Source organism: Ambystoma mexicanum, chromosome 6q, assembly GCF_040938575.1.
Source record: "Ambystoma mexicanum isolate Mex_15411 chromosome 6q, UKY_AmexF1_1, whole genome shotgun sequence".
In the NCBI taxonomy this organism is placed as follows: domain Eukaryota; kingdom Metazoa; phylum Chordata; class Amphibia; order Caudata; family Ambystomatidae; genus Ambystoma; species Ambystoma mexicanum.
Genome location: NC_090937.1, coordinates 669,572,360 through 669,591,135, shown reverse-complemented (window position 1 = coordinate 669,591,135; position 18,776 = coordinate 669,572,360).

The window sequence follows — 18,776 nt, the reverse complement described above, 5'->3', positions numbered from 1 at the left end:
TCGTGGTAATGTCGGGAGGCCACCCGAAAGATTTTAAATATGCAGAGGGCTCAGTGCTGACAGTTGATGAGCCCCCAGTTTATCGGGTCTATCAGGAGTATCAGGTCTATCAGGCCTAGCTAGAAGACCAGAAAAGGCAGTAGGCGTCGTGGTGACTCTGAGAGGACCACCACACACGCAGGGGATGCCCAGGAACCATAAGTGTAGCGCAGGCTACACAGTGAGCCTGGGTGGTCCCACGTGGTGAACAGGGGCACCCTAGAAGAAGGAAGACCAGGAGGCCCAGGCCCCGATTTCATCAGATGCCAAGGCCCATTTTAACCAGCAATGGGGCCAAGACCCATGTCAGTTAGCATCGCTGCCAGCCAGTCACCAAGACAGACCCATGAAGGTACTGTGGGCTGGGGGGGGGGTTGACTGACTGTAGCAGTCACCTCCATTGTGACCTAATGTTTATATTGTGTTATATGTTGTATACATTTTGTAAGTCATTATATATAAATGTATGTATTGTTACATGTGCTTATTTAGTTATTAATATAAGTTAAGTAGTATAAATGTTTTGTAGGGAATCGATGGTTTTATGGGAATGTTAAGTAGGGTAAACGCTAAGTAGGTGTATTTGTGATTTTAGTAAAAGGGGGTAGCAGGGATGTACCTTGGCATGAGGTAGTTGGATAGTGTGGCGGCAAACCTGAGGCCGCCTATCGATATGGGACAAGCCACAGCAGCCATCATCCGGCTTCACACTCCATGTGCGTGGTAACTGAGTTTAGGCAAGGGGTCTGTTGCATCAGGCTCACACTAAGGGTTCCGGAGACCCCACCAAGAGACGGTGAGCTTACGTGGCAGGTCCCCATTCAGTGGGTGCCTATGCCAGGGGAGTCCCAGGGGATAGAAAAGGGAAAAGGTTAGAAGTATAAGTGTGTTTTTATAAATACAGAGGGATCTCTATTAGAATCCCTATAACATTCACTCTGGTATCTGTGTACCCTGGTAATCTAAGAACTCATGGAGTAGCCCTTCTCCTGTTATCAGCAATTGTATTTTGAGGTGCAGCGCCGCTCCCTACCCAGCAGACCTGGGTGTGGTGGTTCCCATGGAGACTGTCCCTGGTTTGCAGTGAGGAAGGTGCACATGCTTGCTTGGACCAGGGCCAGAAATACCAATATGCTCGATTCAATCAGGAACGTGTAGTTCCCCGAAAGGTAGAAAAAGAAAGACACCTCTTAAAAACATGAAAGAATGAAGACACTAATAACAGTAATACAAACATGCACTAAAGAAAACAGCAGAGGATAAATAGAGCAATGAATAAGAAATAAGAAAAAACATGGGATAAAGTAAACCAATAGACCAATAATAAATCAATAACGCAGGTGGAAACTGCACGATTTAATATCATGGGTACACCAGGTAGGGGTTCAGTCCCTCATCCACTGCTGTTACAGAAACAATACTGAACACCTGTTTACTTGAAAGTAAACTTAGATCACGCTCTCATTCTCCTTGTAATGCATGAAAGTATTGGTGCTTCGACCTTCATTGGATGACAAGGAGTCACCTAGTGGTGAAATTATAATAAGGGCCGCGAAAATGCTGTTTGTAGCATTTGAGGAGACAGGAATGAGAAACGGACACAGAGGACTCGTAGTTTTGACTATAAACTGGCATTGAAAATCAGGACTGTTGAAATGCCTTACTATACCTATCCTAGAAGGTATTTTCCAACCTCAGCCAATAACTAAGGGTTCTAGTAAAAATACATCATGTGCCCAAAAATCCTGTTCTGGCCCTCCCTTTCTAAAAATTAACTATAGGTGCAAACAATATTCTCTATGGATATCAAGGTGCACAAATGTTCCAATTCAAAATAGAGACACAACTCCAACCCAAAAGTTCCAAGTGTACATTGTTCACAATTCCAAGAGGATGGCATTTCCCTCTTGGTGCACACAGAATTCTTGGGGAAATAATTCCCTTCGCTAGGCTCCTTTTTGCAGTTAAGTTCCAAACAAAGAATCACATTTCAATGACTTCAAGATCCTAGAGCATGTGACTTCCTAAGGATTCTCTTGTAATTTAACACACATTTGATTTGGTCTGGTATACTCCCCTGCCAGGACTTCCTTACAGCTGTTTACACATTTTCACTTCACCTGGTATTTTCTCCTACCAGGACTTACATATAATAATTCTCTTTAACTAGTGTATTCTAATGTCAGGTCTTTCATGCCATATTTGTTATTACAATTTTCTTCATCTGGTGTACTCTCCTGCTACGACTTTCATACCATAACTTGATTCCAATTCTCTTCATCTGGTATACTATCCTGCCAGGACTTTCATGTCATATCTTCATCACAATTCTCTTTTACCTATGAAACAATACCAGCCCAATGTTAGTGTATAATTTCTTGATTGGTTCTCTCTTTCACATAATGGGCTCTTGCCCCTTTCTCAAGTTCATACACCTTTACTCAGTTTTCTCTTTCTATCACTTTAAGATGGGGGATCAACGACCCATTGGTGGAATAGCTCTTAGGTCTTTTAGCTTCTTCACATACTTCACTATGCTCACTCGAGGTATAGCTTTTAGATTTATTAGCTTCTTCACATACCTCACTTTGCTTACAGATAACTGCTTCGAAGCAGTGTATACCTTCAGGCAACCTCTCGTCTCTTCCCTTCAGATTGTGGGCTTAGCGTGCGACTTGTCATCCGCTACGCCTCTGCCATGCCACTCTTCGGTTTCTGCTGCATTTCTCTCTCAGGCAGCGTGTCCTCTGCATTCCGGTTCCTTCTCCTGGTAGGTGCATTAGCTTCGGTATCATTTCCCATGACGTCTTCTCCCCAAAATTCTGTTCGGTGCTCATGCAGGTAACCGTGCAGCTCAGTGACTGCAGCTCTCTCTCATTGCTGTCGGTTCTCTGGGATTCAAACTTTCTGGACTGATTAAAGAGTTACCAAAATCTAGACCACTGCAAAGGGTTCCTGGCCTTGGTGATCTTTACTGTTCTTTGTCTCTTCCTCGTCTCATTAGTTGATGGATGATTCTCTATGTGTTGTTGAGGAAGCTGGTATGGGTTTCTTTTCAGGTGTAATCATTACTCATCCCAGCCTCTTCCTCGTCTCAGTAATTAATATATTACTCTGGTTATCATGTCTGAGAATATTAATACTGGATTCAGTACATGGATGAGAATGAGTGGTGCAATAGGCCATTAAGGCTTGAGGAATGGAGTGAACATCCCCAAGAGGGAATGGGGTATGTGACTTTGCCCAATGGCATCATTCCTTCTCCCTGAGGGTCGCCTCCCCCATGTGATCCTCCCTGACATAGCCACCACCCGTGTCAGGATAGGTAGCAGCTGCTATTCCCTGGCCCCATAGGGAGAGATTACCTCAGGGAAAGGGTTGAGGAAATCATTAGATTCATCACAATTACATATTGGAAGGAAACTGGGCCAAAAATAGCGCAGAGAAGTACTGATCAGGTGACTAATTTGGCTGATAAGAAAAGTGATATGAACTACTGCTAGTTTTAACAACTGTAAAGAAGAAAGCCACACTTCTGGTATGACCAGTGAGTAATAACAAAAGTCTGGACACTTACTTTAAAAACAGATCCCAAAACCCGATGTTAAATCTCCTACACATGGAGATCTCAGAGTGGGCACTGGACTGGCGTACCTCCTATCTGATTGCTCTTCCAAATTCATACAGGGTTCCTTCTCCTCTCCTACTTCCTCCTCCCCCTGTGGCATCCCCCGATGGCTCCATTCTTTTACCTTGGCTCCTCTACCTTACTCTGCTTGCATGCCTCATTTCCTCCTTCTCCCCTAACTTCCAGTGATATGCGGATGACACACAACTCTTCTTCAAACTTCCTACAGACGCCCTTGCACCCTCCTTCATCCCTGACTGTCTCTCTGCCATCCAGGCCTTGTGCACTTCTAATGATCTCGGTCTCAATGCCAGCAAAACTGTTATCCTCCCTATTGGGACCCCTGCACCCTACTTCTTCCCTTCTCTCTGGCCTTCCTCCATGGGTCCTCCCCCTGCTCCTTCCATGGAAGCCAGGAATCTCGGAGTCATCTTCAACTCCTCTCTCTCTCATTCCTCCCTCGTACTCAGGACATTGTCAAGAAGTCCCACTTTCAGCTCCTCCTTCTGAAAGGAATTCTACCTTTCCTCACCTTCCCCCAGAGACCCAATGTTACCCGGTTCTGGTTCTCTCCAGGCTTGACTTCTACAACAGCCTCATCCTTAATCTACCTTCGTCCACTCTGCGACTCCTCCAGCTAATCCAGAATAGAGCAGTGCGACTTATCCTTGGCCTGAAGCCCAGGGACCGCATCTCTCCTGCCCCACAAAGTCTCGACTGGCTCCCGATCGCATCGCAAATACATTAAAATCCCTCTGCATCATCCACAGGGCTGTCTGGGGGCAGGGAACCACTCTATCTGCAACTCTTTTGACCAAATACTCCCCCTCTAGACACCTGCGTTCCTCTGGCACTAACTCCTTGCATGTGAAGTGGTTTGCTAAACAGAAAGCAGGTGGTCGTTCAATTTCCTCAGCCGGCTCCCTTCTTTGAAATAGCCTCCTCCTCCCTCGTCATATTGAGTAAGACCTCCTTATGTTTCAGAAATGCCTCAAGACCTTCCTCTTCTCCTCTCCCTTCACTCCCTCTCTCCCCTGCTAATCGCACAGTAGCTTGACTGAAGTGCAGGGCCCTTATGCATCCTCGGGGCCCTGACCGCCCACTTCTTATTATCGCCTGCTGTCCATCCTCTGTGCTAGCTTCAGCTCACCCTCGCCTTGGAGGTTGCACTCACCCTTTCTTCATAGCACTTCACCTGCTGCTCACCATGAGCACCATGGCACCTATCCCATACCACTCTCCGCTCTGCACTTGCACGTTCTGATCACTCACAAGGCATAGTAGGTTTGTCTTCCAATCCCCACTATCTTCTTTGGCTTATTTAATTAATTAATTATTATTGTTGTAATTACATTTTCTATCATCCCCTGTACTTCCCTGTTGCCCGGTGTGTGCTTGGAAACAGTGTTTTGCTTCCTGTATACGTGCCTAACAAGTGAACAATAAATAAACAATAAATAAATACAGGACACCACTGGATAGAAGGTACTGGAGCCGCTGGCATTGTGAGATAGTTAGAAACACATAGGCCATATTTAGCTTGTAAGGCATGTACCAAAGACAGGAGGATTACTCTTGCAAGGGCAACCTCAAGCTGGTTATAGTCAGTATGGGCTTCGGAGAGGAAGAATTACCACTAGGCCAAGGAATGGCAGCATGTGCAATGTTTTGTCTTAGGGATAACCATAACACATCCCGAGGCCACAGGAGTACTCAATTATTTATGGAGTACAGCGTATAAATAGGAACACACTGTTCCACTCCTTTTCTATGCAGTCAGAGTTAGAGTTCTAAGTTAGGGAAAAGTAGGAGGGAGTTGGTCCCACAATGACGCAGGTGGTTCTTACTTTACCTGGCTCATGACACAAATCATAGCTCAAAGAATTGGAACAAACACTTGTGCTCTATCCATCCAGAATAGGAAGAATCTGGCCAGTAAATGCAAGGCACAGAAAATGCAGCTAGATGTTCTCTGTACAAGCCATACAACTATGGAAGAGATGCATCTACAGCCTTCTCTAGTGGTTAAAGATTTGATTCCATTAGGATCACTACTGGGTAATGATCTTTCTGATGCAGACATTGTAGGGGAAATCACTAGAGAAAGAGCTTTACAAAATGCCAAGGAAGATGGTCTTGAGGTCAAAAAGCACTTCTCATTGAAGAGTGTCAGATATCAATTAAAATGGATGCTGCCAAAGCCCACAGAGGTTTTTACTCTTGTATGACAAGATTTAATGACCCCTGAGTTACCTATACCCATGTTACAGAACTGCCATTGATCTTAAGTTTTCCTACTCCTGAGGAAGTGGGGTGTGAGGTGCATTTAGAAACAGTAGATTCAGAACTCACCTATAGGCCAAGACCAGGTTAAATGCTGCCAGTTGCAGAAGCACTGTGCCACTTTCATGGCTCTGCAAAGGTAGGCTGTGGAGGAACCACATGGGTAAGCCTCTGGCTTGTTATGAATGTACTGGGCGAATGACATTACATACCAGGGTTGTCCAATCCCAGGCCTCATCGGCCAGAAACATGTCAGATTTTCAGACTCTCCCTCATTAACATTCATGAGATAAATTCACATGCAATGATTCTCAGTGTATTCACATTTATCTCATGAATATTAGTGAAGGATATCCTGAAAACCTCCTAGGTTTGAGGCCTTAATGGCCTGGTGTTGGATACCTGTTCTATACAGTGAACCCAAGAGTTGTGAGATAGGGAACAGAAAGAGGGTGGGTAATCCCACAATGTCACTGGAGGTTCTTACTGCACCTGGCTCATGACACACCTTTAGCTGCTAACCTAGGAGAGACCTAGACACATGACAGAATATTGGCTCAATTTGCTGGGTATAAAAATGAAATAGTTTGTTTGCTCCAAGCAGAATTTCAGAGGCCCTGGTACACTGGGAGGTGAAACAAAACCTCCCTCCCCCAATTCCACTTACAGTGCTTTGAAGGATGTTTGTTAGACTAGAGATTAACATTGTTGCACCACAAACACGAAACCAAACAGCATATTGACAAGGCATATATTAGGGGTCTTGGACCATGTTCCTCGGTATGAAGAAACAGTTTCTTTACAATGCATAAAGGCCCCCTTTGTGATAATTTTCTCTTGTCCCTTATTTCCCAAACAGTTTATGTTCATCACTGAGAGATGAGCCAACTTCTTTTCAGCATGCGAGAAGGCAATGTTGGATGAATTTCGAGTAACTTGTATGTTCTCTTCATCCCTCCATCCATGAACCATAAGGCTGGTTGAGAGATTCAGCAAGACTTAAAAGGAATTCTATTGGGCTAGGAAGAGCCCTAAACATGCACATGTGATGTTTTCCTGCTATGGTTCTTGGTAATCTACAGAGAGGTGCCTCAGAATGGAGTTGAGTTTCTGTAACCATACTTTCAGAAGTCCCCAGGGTCTGGCCAAAGCAGAGTGGGAAGGTAACCCCTGAACACTTACTTATAAAATAGTCAGTTGACTGTCAGCTAGGGCTTGAATCCAAAATTGACCACCAGATGGAGAAGTCTGTAAAAACACAGCAATTTAGGAGATGGTGAAACCTTGGCATTAACAGAAAGCCCTGTTGACAGAGTATACTACAGGCTAGCTGTTTGGATAGTTGGCCCTGTCAAACCCAGTGACCTTTATTTTTGCATTTATTTAATTTATTTATAGAGTACTTACGCCCAAAGGCGTTAAAGCCCTGTTACATAAAGGACAATGACAAGACTAACAAAGCACAAAAACCACGAGCAGTAATACAGTAACTAGGAAGTTAGACCCAGATGGGGACATGACAATTATGAAGAAAAAGTTCTAAAGAGAAAGGACTTCAGATCTTTTTCTAAAACACACCAAAATATGTTCAATCCTCAAACACGAGGGCAGTGTGTTCCACAAAGCTTAGGCAGAGGTTTTAAAGGATCTGCCACCAGTGCAATTACATTTATAGTGTTTGTTGGTTAAGAATTGTTGTGATCAGGAGCAGAGGGTACGGGATGGTTTGTAAGATCATCATCAAGACTTAAGTTAGGAGGGAGCTTCACCATACTCACAATTAAGTACTATAGTCGTGGTTTTAAACTTGATTGTCTGAGCAACTGGCAACCAATGAAGGTCTTGCGTTGAGTAGGTATGAGATCTTCTGGCCACATTAGTCACAATCTAGGCTGCCATAATCTGTATCACTTGAAGCATTTTATCCTCATATGCCGGCGCACACACAAGCAATGCATTGTCATAGTTCAGTTTGCTCCGAATAATAGCGCTAACTATGATAGCAGCATTAGCGTCAGATATGAATGGTTTTAACTGGCAGAGCAAGCAAAGGTAGTAGTGACAAGAAGACTGAGACCTGGGCATTCATATTCATCTCGGTATTGAGAAACATGCCAGGAGATATGGCTTTTCTCAGTATCAGGATGGTATAGGTGTTTAAGGATATAGACTATAAAACATAGAATCATAAGAATGTCCAAGTTTCTTAGTGGTATTCAAGGCTGCCAAAGTAGTAGTTCCGTTTTTTGATCATTCAGGCATAACCAGTTGTCCCTTATCCATAGGACGATGACGTTAAAGATGTTATTAATATGGTGTGTATCTCTAGCTATATTGCCAGATAGCATGAACAGCAGCTGGGTGTCATCAGAATAGTTTTGAAACGACATCACCACTGCACAAAATATCATGGAAGGGTTTTATATATAGACTGAAAATGAGGGGAAGCATACATGCTGCCTGAAGGTCTCTCTGCATGATCAAATGAGCATTAAACGAGTACTGTCCCAACACCACAGAGGTGGACCTACCACCTAAAACAGAGCTGATCCAGCTATTGGCTAAAGGTGATCAGGGTTAAGATCTCATGCAAGTTGCGACAGTAGGATGTCATGATCAAGCACATCAAACGCTGCAGAGCGGTCCAGGAAAATCAACAACCCAGCTTTGCCATCATCCAAAATGTCGAATATGCCAAACTGAATGCCTAGCATGGAAGTGTCTGTAGTATGTGCTGGACGAAATCCCGACTGGTAAGTACCCAGCATATTATGAGTGACAACAAAACGCTGCAACTGTAGGTAAGCAATTGTGTCCTAGAGTTTAAGGAGGAAGCTGACATTAGTGATAGGCCAATAGTTGCTGGAATCAAAAGGATACAGAGAGACATTTTTAAAGATGGGAGTAATGCAGGTCATTTTTAGTGAATCACGTATAAGGCCAGTGCAAAATGTCTAATTGACTATTATGGTGATTGCTTGCACCATCAGTGGGGCACATTTTTAAATAACCTTGCCATGGCATACATCACTAGCACAATTTGTAGCTTTAATCTCCCGGATAATTTTGGAGACTTCATCAAAGGATCACAGGCAAAAAAGAAAACTGTGGAATAGAAATAACCATAGTTCTGGAAGGCTATAAGAGACTGGAAGTGGCCTCAGGGGGCTATTCAGTAGATAGCTACAGGAGACTGGAAGTGGCCTCAGGGGGCTATTCAGGAGATAGCTACAGGAGACTGGAAGTGGCCTCAGGGGGCTATTCAGTAGATAGCTACAGGAGACTGGAAGTGGCCTCAGGGGGCTATTCAGGAGATAGCTACAGGAGACTGGAAGTGGCCTCAGGGGGCTATTCAGGAGATAGCTACAGGAGACTGGAAGTGGCCTCAGGGGGCTATTCAGTAGATAGCTACAGGAGACTGGAAGTGGCCTCAGGGGGCTATTCAGGAGATAGCTACAGGAGACTGGAAGTGGCCTCAGGGGGCTATTCAGGAGATAGCTACAGGAGACTGGAAGTGGCCTCAGGGGGCTATTCAGGAGATAGCTACAGGAGACTGGAAGTGGCCTCAGGGGGCTATTCAGGAGATAGCTACAGGAGACTGGAAGTGGCCTCAGGGGGCTATTCAGGAGATATTGTAGCCCTGGTTTTGTCCCTGATCTTCGCAATTCTTTTTTCAAAATGGGCCATAAGCTTATTACACCAATCAGACGAGGCAGGAGGACCAATGAGGTTGCGCAATAAACTGAAAAGCTCTGTGATGGAATTCTTAGCTGAAGAATTATTGTATTATATGTCTCATTCTTGGTAGTATCAAGGGCTGACCTATATTGGGCCTGTGCAGTGGCACACTCTAATTTCTGCTCATCAAGGCCAGATTGTTGCCATTTCCTCTTAGCTTTCCGTTTAATCATTTAATCTAATAGTGGGATTATTGATAGCAGAATTATGATACCAATCTTTTTTGACCTAAATGGAGAGACAGTATCCAGAGCTGCTTGTATAAGGGATGGTAGGAGTCAACCTTCTGATCCAAATATTTTTCGCAAGAAGAAACCACAAGCAAAGGTTTAAGCATAGTGTCCATAGCTTGAAGGGTGATTTTACTAATATTGCAGCATAGAATCTTGGAAGTGTTTTGGCAGGAGCAACCTGTGCTGTACCAGGCATTAATAAATCAAAACAAATCGTAAAGTGATCTGACCATGGGCAGATAATAGAACAAATATTTGAAATTACATTGTTATTGGCGACTATAAAGTCGATGTTATGACCCTTCTTCTGCGTGGGGTCTCTGACTAATTGTCACAGGTTTATTCCGGAAAGAGTAGTTAAACAGTCCAATGCTTCCTTGTCATTGGGAGTCCAGGTATTCTAAGGTAAAAACCCCCAAGTTGAGGTTAGTTGAAGTATTAGTCATAAAAGGTTCAATTGCGTCAATCAGTGAGTTTTTGAGCTCAAGCATATGATCAGGAGGACGATACATGCATGAGATGTTATATGTCAAATTAAGATGTACCAGGAGTTTATGCGCAAGCTTTCGCATCCTTGTACAGCGGATGAACATCTAAAGAATGGAAGAAATAGAGGAAAGACAATGTTCAGCAACATTACTTATAGGAGCCTCAACAATATCAACTATGGGAGCCTCTAAACCTGTGGACTGGATAACGTCATCTGAAATGATGAAAGTTAGGTGATCAAGTTCAGAAAAATTATTGGAAGTGCAAGACTCGGCCATCACACCTACAGATGTCTCAGTTTTGGGGACAATAACATTGGCTTAATTGATGGTGGTCAAAAAGTCAGGTTCAAAATAAGTGTCCAGACCACAGGGCTCCATAATGTCACCAGTGGATACTTCTTGCGTCATAGGCATTCTGGGCATTATTGGCTTGCTAATGGCTGTATCAAGTTGATTTAATTCATTGCTGTCAATCGCAGAAACGTAATCAAAACATCAATTATACCATAATGTCTTATCATTAGTGGTAGTTACTGGTGAAAATAAAACCACTGAGGCACTACAACACCCAGTGGTGGAACCAAGATCTAAATTAGGTGTGACCACTTTATATGCGGTCTCTATGTGCAGCAGTGTTTCATGCAGTGATGAGGTAGAACAAGTGGACATTGACACAGCCACCACACCAGTGTGCATGGTGTCAATGGAATCTAAGTCTGGGCGCTGAACATCAACAACGTCAGAGGAATGGAATCCTATTTCATCTCTACACACCAGGACAGAATAGCCTTATGCTGCGACCTCCGCTTGGCCATTAGTGCCTCCAGCATGCCAGGGTCAGGCATGGCAGAGCGTTGTTAAAAATCAGGGCTAGGTTCCTGAAATCTGCAAATGCAACAGTGGCCCGTCTGAATGCATACAACAGTAGCAGCAACAGCCCAGTGCTCCAGCAAGCAACAATTAAAAAGCATTTCTATTCTGTGCCTGTTTGAAGGAAAGAAATGTAAGTGGGAGAGCAGTGGTACACACCGCTGCTCTCCCAATTGCAAGTCACTGCATGAAATGTTAAGAAATGAGCCTCTAATGCATTGCATCTTCCCCTGTCCCTAGCCCAAACAGGAGCTGGGGAAGTCCTTGGATTTTGCACATTTCAAAGCACATACCATTTGTGAATTTGGATCTTTACTGAAATGCGCAAAACGTCATAGCATTTTTAACTGATGCTGTATCATTTTTTCAGAAGACTTTTGTAACATGAAATGCCATACCAGAGGTCTTTTACCTCTCTCTTTTCTGATTTGGTGAGGTAAGCTGTGACATACCTTACTACCGTTGTGGAGTTGTTTGTGCCAAATTAAACATCCAAATTGGCCTTCTGCATGGAAGCAATCTTTGGGTTGTACCATTTAATGTACTTGGAGGCTTCATCTCTTTTGATAGTCTATGCATTTCTGGGAGACTTTCTAGTAATGCTGCGTCTGACAGAAGACATGAAACTATTTACCTTAGCTTTTGAGCATACAGGTCTAGGGAAATTGAAACAACATTTACAGGGTAATTCATAGAATTCAGCGCAGAAGCAGCTCACGCGAGCAGCGCAGAGAGGGAGTGTGCACCAGCAGTGTGCGCTAAACAGCAGTCTGGCGCACCGCGTATTCATGGATTTCCCAAGCCATTTGCAGCGGTGGCGCAGCGAACATCCCAAAGCGCCAGTTACGCCCCCAAGAACGCCCCTTGCGCAAGGAAAAGCCATTGAAATCGCCAATACGGCGCAAAGGGCCGCACTAACCCTGGACTAGTTTACAGGGCCACTACACTGTAATCGCGTGACAAATTACACGTACCCCGCTCACGGCAGCCAAAACACGTGAAAATGTACTTGCGCACCCCTTTGAATACAGGTAACCGGCTCGCAGGAGCCAAAACGCATGGAAATCTTCCTGCGCACCCCCTTCCATACGCGTACCCTGCTTGTGGCTGCCAAAACGTGTGGAAAACACGTACCTAGGCCAATCGCGTGTGAAAAACATTTGGGGTTGTGATTTTTTGGGGTGCTTGAGCATTGTGTGACACCTCATTTCTCCTAGGGGGCCACAGAATGGGGCATTCATCATAGCTGTAGATATGTGTTTGTTGTTTGCGCGCACTTTTATTCTGTGTGGGGCCGCTTACGCCTGCCTCCTTTTGGCGTACACGTTTATGGATTTGCGTGTCTTTTTTGGCTCACGGGTTTCCCCTGTTCGATTCCATGAATACGTGTTGTTAGCGTGTGTGTGGGCGTTGAGAGCATTTACCTCCGGTACTTCCCCCGTAACGCCCACATTTTCACGCGTTGTTCCCCATTCCACATATAACGCCCCATGTTACGCCCACTTTTCTTGTGTGTGCTACACGTTGTGCGCTTTCGTTGTGCTCGTCGCGCATGGCGTTTAGTGACGTGTGAGCCCGTGTGCGCCACCCACAGATTTGGCGCACATCCCAGGATTTACACGCGCAGCACATTCCATGAATCGACGAACGGCTGCGTGCGCAGCTTTAGCACGCGTGCGCTGCGAATTTCATGCTTGCGCTCCCCTTTTCGGCGCAGATTTATTCCATGAATTACCCTGTTAGTATAGTACTTGCCTTTGATTCTGTTATGGCTTTATTTGTATCTGTCAACCATATGATATTTGAATCATAGTACCTTAATTCATAGGTCTTTTTTGGCGTCTTCTTAAGGGATAACACAAAATATGTGATTTCTTTCTCTAAATTGCAAAACGCAGTCATCAATGTCAAGGGCAAATTTTGGAGTGTCTGTAATCTACAGTTAAATGTGAATATGTGGAGCTCCTCTGGTCTGGCATTATTTTCTTCAAAATAAATGTTTAACCTCTCCAAATGAAAGGCAAACTTTTTTGCAGATGAAAGGTAACAAGGTCATGATGCGACAATGAAGTAACATGAAACAAAGGATCCTTAGAGCAGAGCTCACAGGATCTTTATACATTAACTAGCTGTTCCTGGCGTACATACGCCATTCTAACATAACCTAAAGGTCAATATTGGTCGGTAATTCATAGGGTCACTTCTGTCCTTCTTCTGAAATGTCGGAATGACCACTGATCGCTTCCAGGAAGGGGGCGTAGGTCCCTGTGACTTATTAATGGTCATTGAAATGACTAAACGTTTTGGAAACTGTCTTCTATTGAATTTGAAAGGCATATTTGTATCAGATGGAAGGAGAGGTATGTGTGGTATAAAAACAATACCTAACTTTAATTAATCGATTACACTGGCCTCTATGATGCGTCTTTTTGGGTGCGTAATTGTCAACCATGTTCCATTGCAGAGTCCCAGTGATGGCAGAAGATTGCGTAGTAGCATAGTTACAGCACCTACTTTCAGTTTTAGCTCATGAGGATGCATTCGTCCTACGGCATTTCGCTTTTTAAAGACAGAAACGTTGAGCCTGTAATTAACTGGAACTGCTGTGCCCTGTGTGAAGAGAAGTGGGGGTTGTGAGAAACCTGAAGGTGTCTCACCCGCTAGTCCCCAGGGATCTAACATCCAGGTAGCCAGGACCCAGCCATCGCTTTTTGATCCAGTTTCTGGGGGTGTGCCAGTGCAAGAGTATCACCTGGATGGTGGGTCCCCGGGAGTTGAAGTGGTACACCAGAGGGTGAGTCACGGTATCCCCCTCCCAGTAACACCTTTGCCCCATCCTGCTAGGCAGGATACCTAGGAATTCGACACAAACTCTTTCTCATGGACAGTTCACCATGAGCGACAACAGACTAAAACCAGAGCTGTATACTTGTCATGTCCCAACACCATGGACAGGCAAGGTCAGGCAATTACGGATTCTTACACACACCTGACTTCCATCACACTTCCCCACAGATAAAAGGGGAAGACAGCAAGACCAGAGAGAGTTGCAAGTAGGGAAGCACCCGTGACCTCTGAAGACCCTTACTTTCATGAGTCTTGGAATGTACAAAACCGAATACCAGGAACTAAGGCTGATGGAACTGTGTGGCAGAGGTACCCAGGCTCTCCCACGTCCATAACCAAGGTGGGGGGAGCGCTTGCCACTGTGGTACTGTCCTTGCCTCCAACAACATATCTGCCTCAGAAAAAGCAGCACAGCCCGTGAGTCAGAGAGACTCTTACTAGACCAGCTTGTGTTTTGAACCAAGGTTGCAAGCGGAAACATTGTACAAAGAGAACAGTGTGTGAGGCTTTTCTAAAGAGTGACACAGATATGAATGACAGCCGAGAGGAGTAATTGAACATTATATTTTAACTTTTGAAGTTAAGAAAAGATACCTTACAGAGAGGGGTTCGGCGCCATGTGGGTGCTCATTCGAAAGTCTCTGTTAGGTATCCAACTGATGCTGAGTGTAAGAAAAGGAATACTAATATTGAAGTGGTCATGTAACGGGTCTTGCTAAATTCTGTGCACATTCAAATGTTTTCGATAGTTTAAAGTACAGCGCAATTGGTCCGAGCCCGGCTGAGGGAGACTAATTGACCAACAGAAAGGGATCTGGCTGAGGGGCTTCCCGGGGTGAACCGTGAGTCACCCGAGGAAGAATGGCCTGAACGTTTGTTTTGGAAGGATTTGAGCCAGACTGTGGGGGATCCAACACTGAACCTTTGTTTTGAAGGATCTGAGCCTGACTAAGGGGATCCAATGTTGAACTTTGGATTTGGATGGGATCTGAGCTAAGGGAGATCCAGAGTGAACAATCAAATTGAATACTGGAAAAGGAAAAGAACGTTTTTGTTTTTGTTTAATAGACCCTCTAAGTTAAGAGACTTGCAGGAAGTAAAGAGACTTGAACACAGACAGTCTTGAACTGTAGAAAATGGAACTGTATCCTTGTGCTGCATAAGCCAGAGTGTGTGCTTTGCTCGAGTGAACCACCTTGTCCAGTGCTGAATACGTGGGAAGGGAGGCCAACGGCCCAAACATCCTGATTTATCATTCTGTGAACACTATTTTCTTTTTCATGAACATCACCCCACATTATTTGTAAATTAGTAGTAAGGATTGGCAATTGTTTTTTTCTGTATATGCCCTTTTATGTTGGAACAACTACGCTAAAACAGCGTTCTTATTATTTGATGGTCAGAGCTTACTCCCCTATGTAGATTTAGGTTTAGATAAGGGTTTATCCTACCCTTGTGAAGGTTTAATAAACACCCTTGAACTGTGGGCACTTGTGTCTGTTTTACAGTTGATACCATACCTTCCTCACAGGGTGCAAAGAAATAGCTTGAAATCATTCTGAATGGTTGCAATAGTGGATGGTTAAGGTGACCACGTAGAACCGTGCTCATTATGTTTGTTAAAATGATAGCTGTCTTTGAAGTACAAGGGCACACAGAGGTGCACTTTGCCATTTGCACAGCAGAGGGCAACCACACTGTTAAATTGCATCAGCTGAGTACAGAAACATACCTATGTGTTTTCTATAAATTGATACCATGTTTATTTCTGTTTGCTTTTCATAGGAAGCCATGCAAATAATTCCATGCATACTCTGCACAAGTAAGAATGGCAAACCGAGTGAGAGGAACAAGGTTCCTTAGTAAACAGCAAATGTCAGCATGACGCCAATGCTAGTATTTATTTGTGCTAAACATATACGCAAACATGTTGGTGGCTTGAATTGAACACTTCATCTTTCTACTTGATCATTTGGACTAGTCCTCTCTATCATATGTTTGAAAAGTGACTGCCAGTTTTCAGTGTATGTGCAACCCCATAACATCAAGATGCCAGTTTGCTCTCAAACAAAAGATGAAACATTAATTCAGTAGTTTATTTTAAACCAAGGCTTCAGAGTACATTCTTAAAAGGCCTCCCATTGTGTTTTCTTCCGTACCCTGTGCGTGATGTCTTGGGAATGCAATATTTAGTGGTCATACATGTCATTCAAAGCATTAGAAATTGCACTTTAAATTGACCGGTTTGTGGAATACCTTCATATATCTGAGTAGCAACCTTTATGTTGTGCTCTTGGAGATATTGTAAAACCATGTCAACTATACGAGGATCAACTAGTTCTTGCTACTTTCTGTTAATCAACACTGTTAAAGATTGACCTAGTTGCTTGCATATTCCTTGCATGCCTACATTCTCATTGAGGTCCAGCAGTACATATACTACCTTACCAGGGATGACTTTCAGTAATTCAGAAGTGGGTAATTTGTCAGTTTTGAGATTTTATCTCACAAAGAGCTGGAAGCATGTACAGTTTGAATTATGATGCTATCATTTAGTTTTATTTGTCAAAGTGTTTCTGGCAGTAGATATAACTCTAAGATGTTATTGACAAATCAACAGGGTATGTGGTTGTCATCGAACCATTGAGAGTGTTCACTGTCCTTTTTCATCAGAGCTGACTACTAATCTGTAATTAGTATATAAATAATTTTCAAACACAGCGTACACCCAGAATGCCTGGTATTTTTTAACAGAAGTGGCTTAAAACACCTGATTCAAGGAACGTTTTCCTATGGGATTGCACCATTATAAAATATTTCCATGAATCAGGCCCAGTGATTTGTTTCTTTATGTACTACAGAGGAAGTTGTTACTAACAAACGTTTGTACATTACTTGGTAGAGTGGGTCTGGTTTTTACTTTTTCTTAAGTAGCATTGTAGATCATTTAAATGTGTTCTACTTGTCTGATTACCACTTCGGATGTGCCTCTTAGTACACTGTTATTTAATCAATGCGATTTAGTTTAAGTAAATGTAGTTCTGGACTTGTGGCCCTGCATAGTTTGTGCAGAAGATTGTGCATTGTAGAATAGTGTGTTGCAAGCATATTTATATGGTGAAAGGTTATTTTAAAAGTTGCTTCTGAATGGCATCCCAAAGAATGGTTACAAATGTTAAAGTACAAATCTGACAAGGGGTGTTATTTCTAAAGATTATGCTGGTGGAAGAAGATCTAAAAATCTTGAATCAGCAATAAGTGTGTGTGTGTGTGGGTGGGGGATTCCTTTTTAACTAAATTTACACGTTTGAATTTGAATCCATTTTTTAAGAACATAGAATTATGGTAACCCCCTTGCGACCCAAATGATATTATATACACTTTGAAAATCAAAAACAATAATGTCCATGAAAACTTTACAAACAGCCTAAGCAAATTTAAATAATCTGGATGAAGATTGCACATACTGCTGCATGTATATCTGTGTAAAGCACATGGTGCATGTTGAAGGGGTGTTCAATGTCTTTTAGACAAACCAGTGGAACGAAAGTTTATTTTTCTCTAATTGCAGTATTGACTACCACACACTCTCTACTATGAACATTGTTGACAATGTGATTATGTTGCTGTTGGTAACAGGCACACTTCTGGAAGAAAGATAAGGCTTAGTGTTCTTAGTGTGAAAATCAATTGCACTCAAAAATATGTTACACAATTTTACTTTTTTTTCTTTCGTATAACAACTAGTTTTGTGAAAGGTTTCATTCTGATCAAGATGAGAATATACAGCTATTGTTTTATAGTTCAGAGGCACTGCCAATTATAGCTTCAGAAATGAATGTGTGCGAATAGTTGTCAAGTCTGAACCTTGAATTATCAGCGTTTTTTCAGTAGATTACTTACATTTTGAGATGAAACATTTTCTGTAAATGTTGCTTCCTGGAATGGCATATTTGCAATACACTGACATTGGAAAATGTGCATTGTTTTTGTTGTGGGAAGGGATTTCACACAGTGATGGAAATGTGGTATATGCTAATTGATTGCACCTATATTTTTGCATAGGGGGACAAGTAAACAGGTTTTCAGTGACCTGTTCATTTATTCTCTGCAGGGTGACCTCTATGAGTTCTCTTGCCTGTGCATTTTCTTTAAACGATTTAAAACAAGGTATGTGTACTGTACCGCAATAATAATCCATGCATGCTTCTATCTTCTTTAGGTTTGGATTCTAGTTTATATTTTCTGTTTGTTTGTAAAAATGAAGACATTATAATATTTCAAGTTTGAGAAATATGTGTTTGAGAAAGAAATTTAGAAAGCAAATATGAAGCTATAGAATGTGCTTTTAAAAATAGTCTTTTGTTTAAAGTTTACACCTCTTTCATCAGCAGTTCAACACTGTCTTGTAAGTTACAGTGCCAATAGAAGTCACGAGTGATAACTATAAAGTGGTGTATGTGGGCACCATTTGTATACAATGACCTGAAGGACAGCAAGGGTATTGTTCTCTAGGGTGCAGTGCTCATAATGTATGGCAGTCCTGTTATTGTAAATATTTTTCTGATCAGCTAAATTAGGCAATGCAGGAGCATAAATAAGTGTCTCTCTATTTATTGTACGGAGTTGAGACAAGGCCACATACAT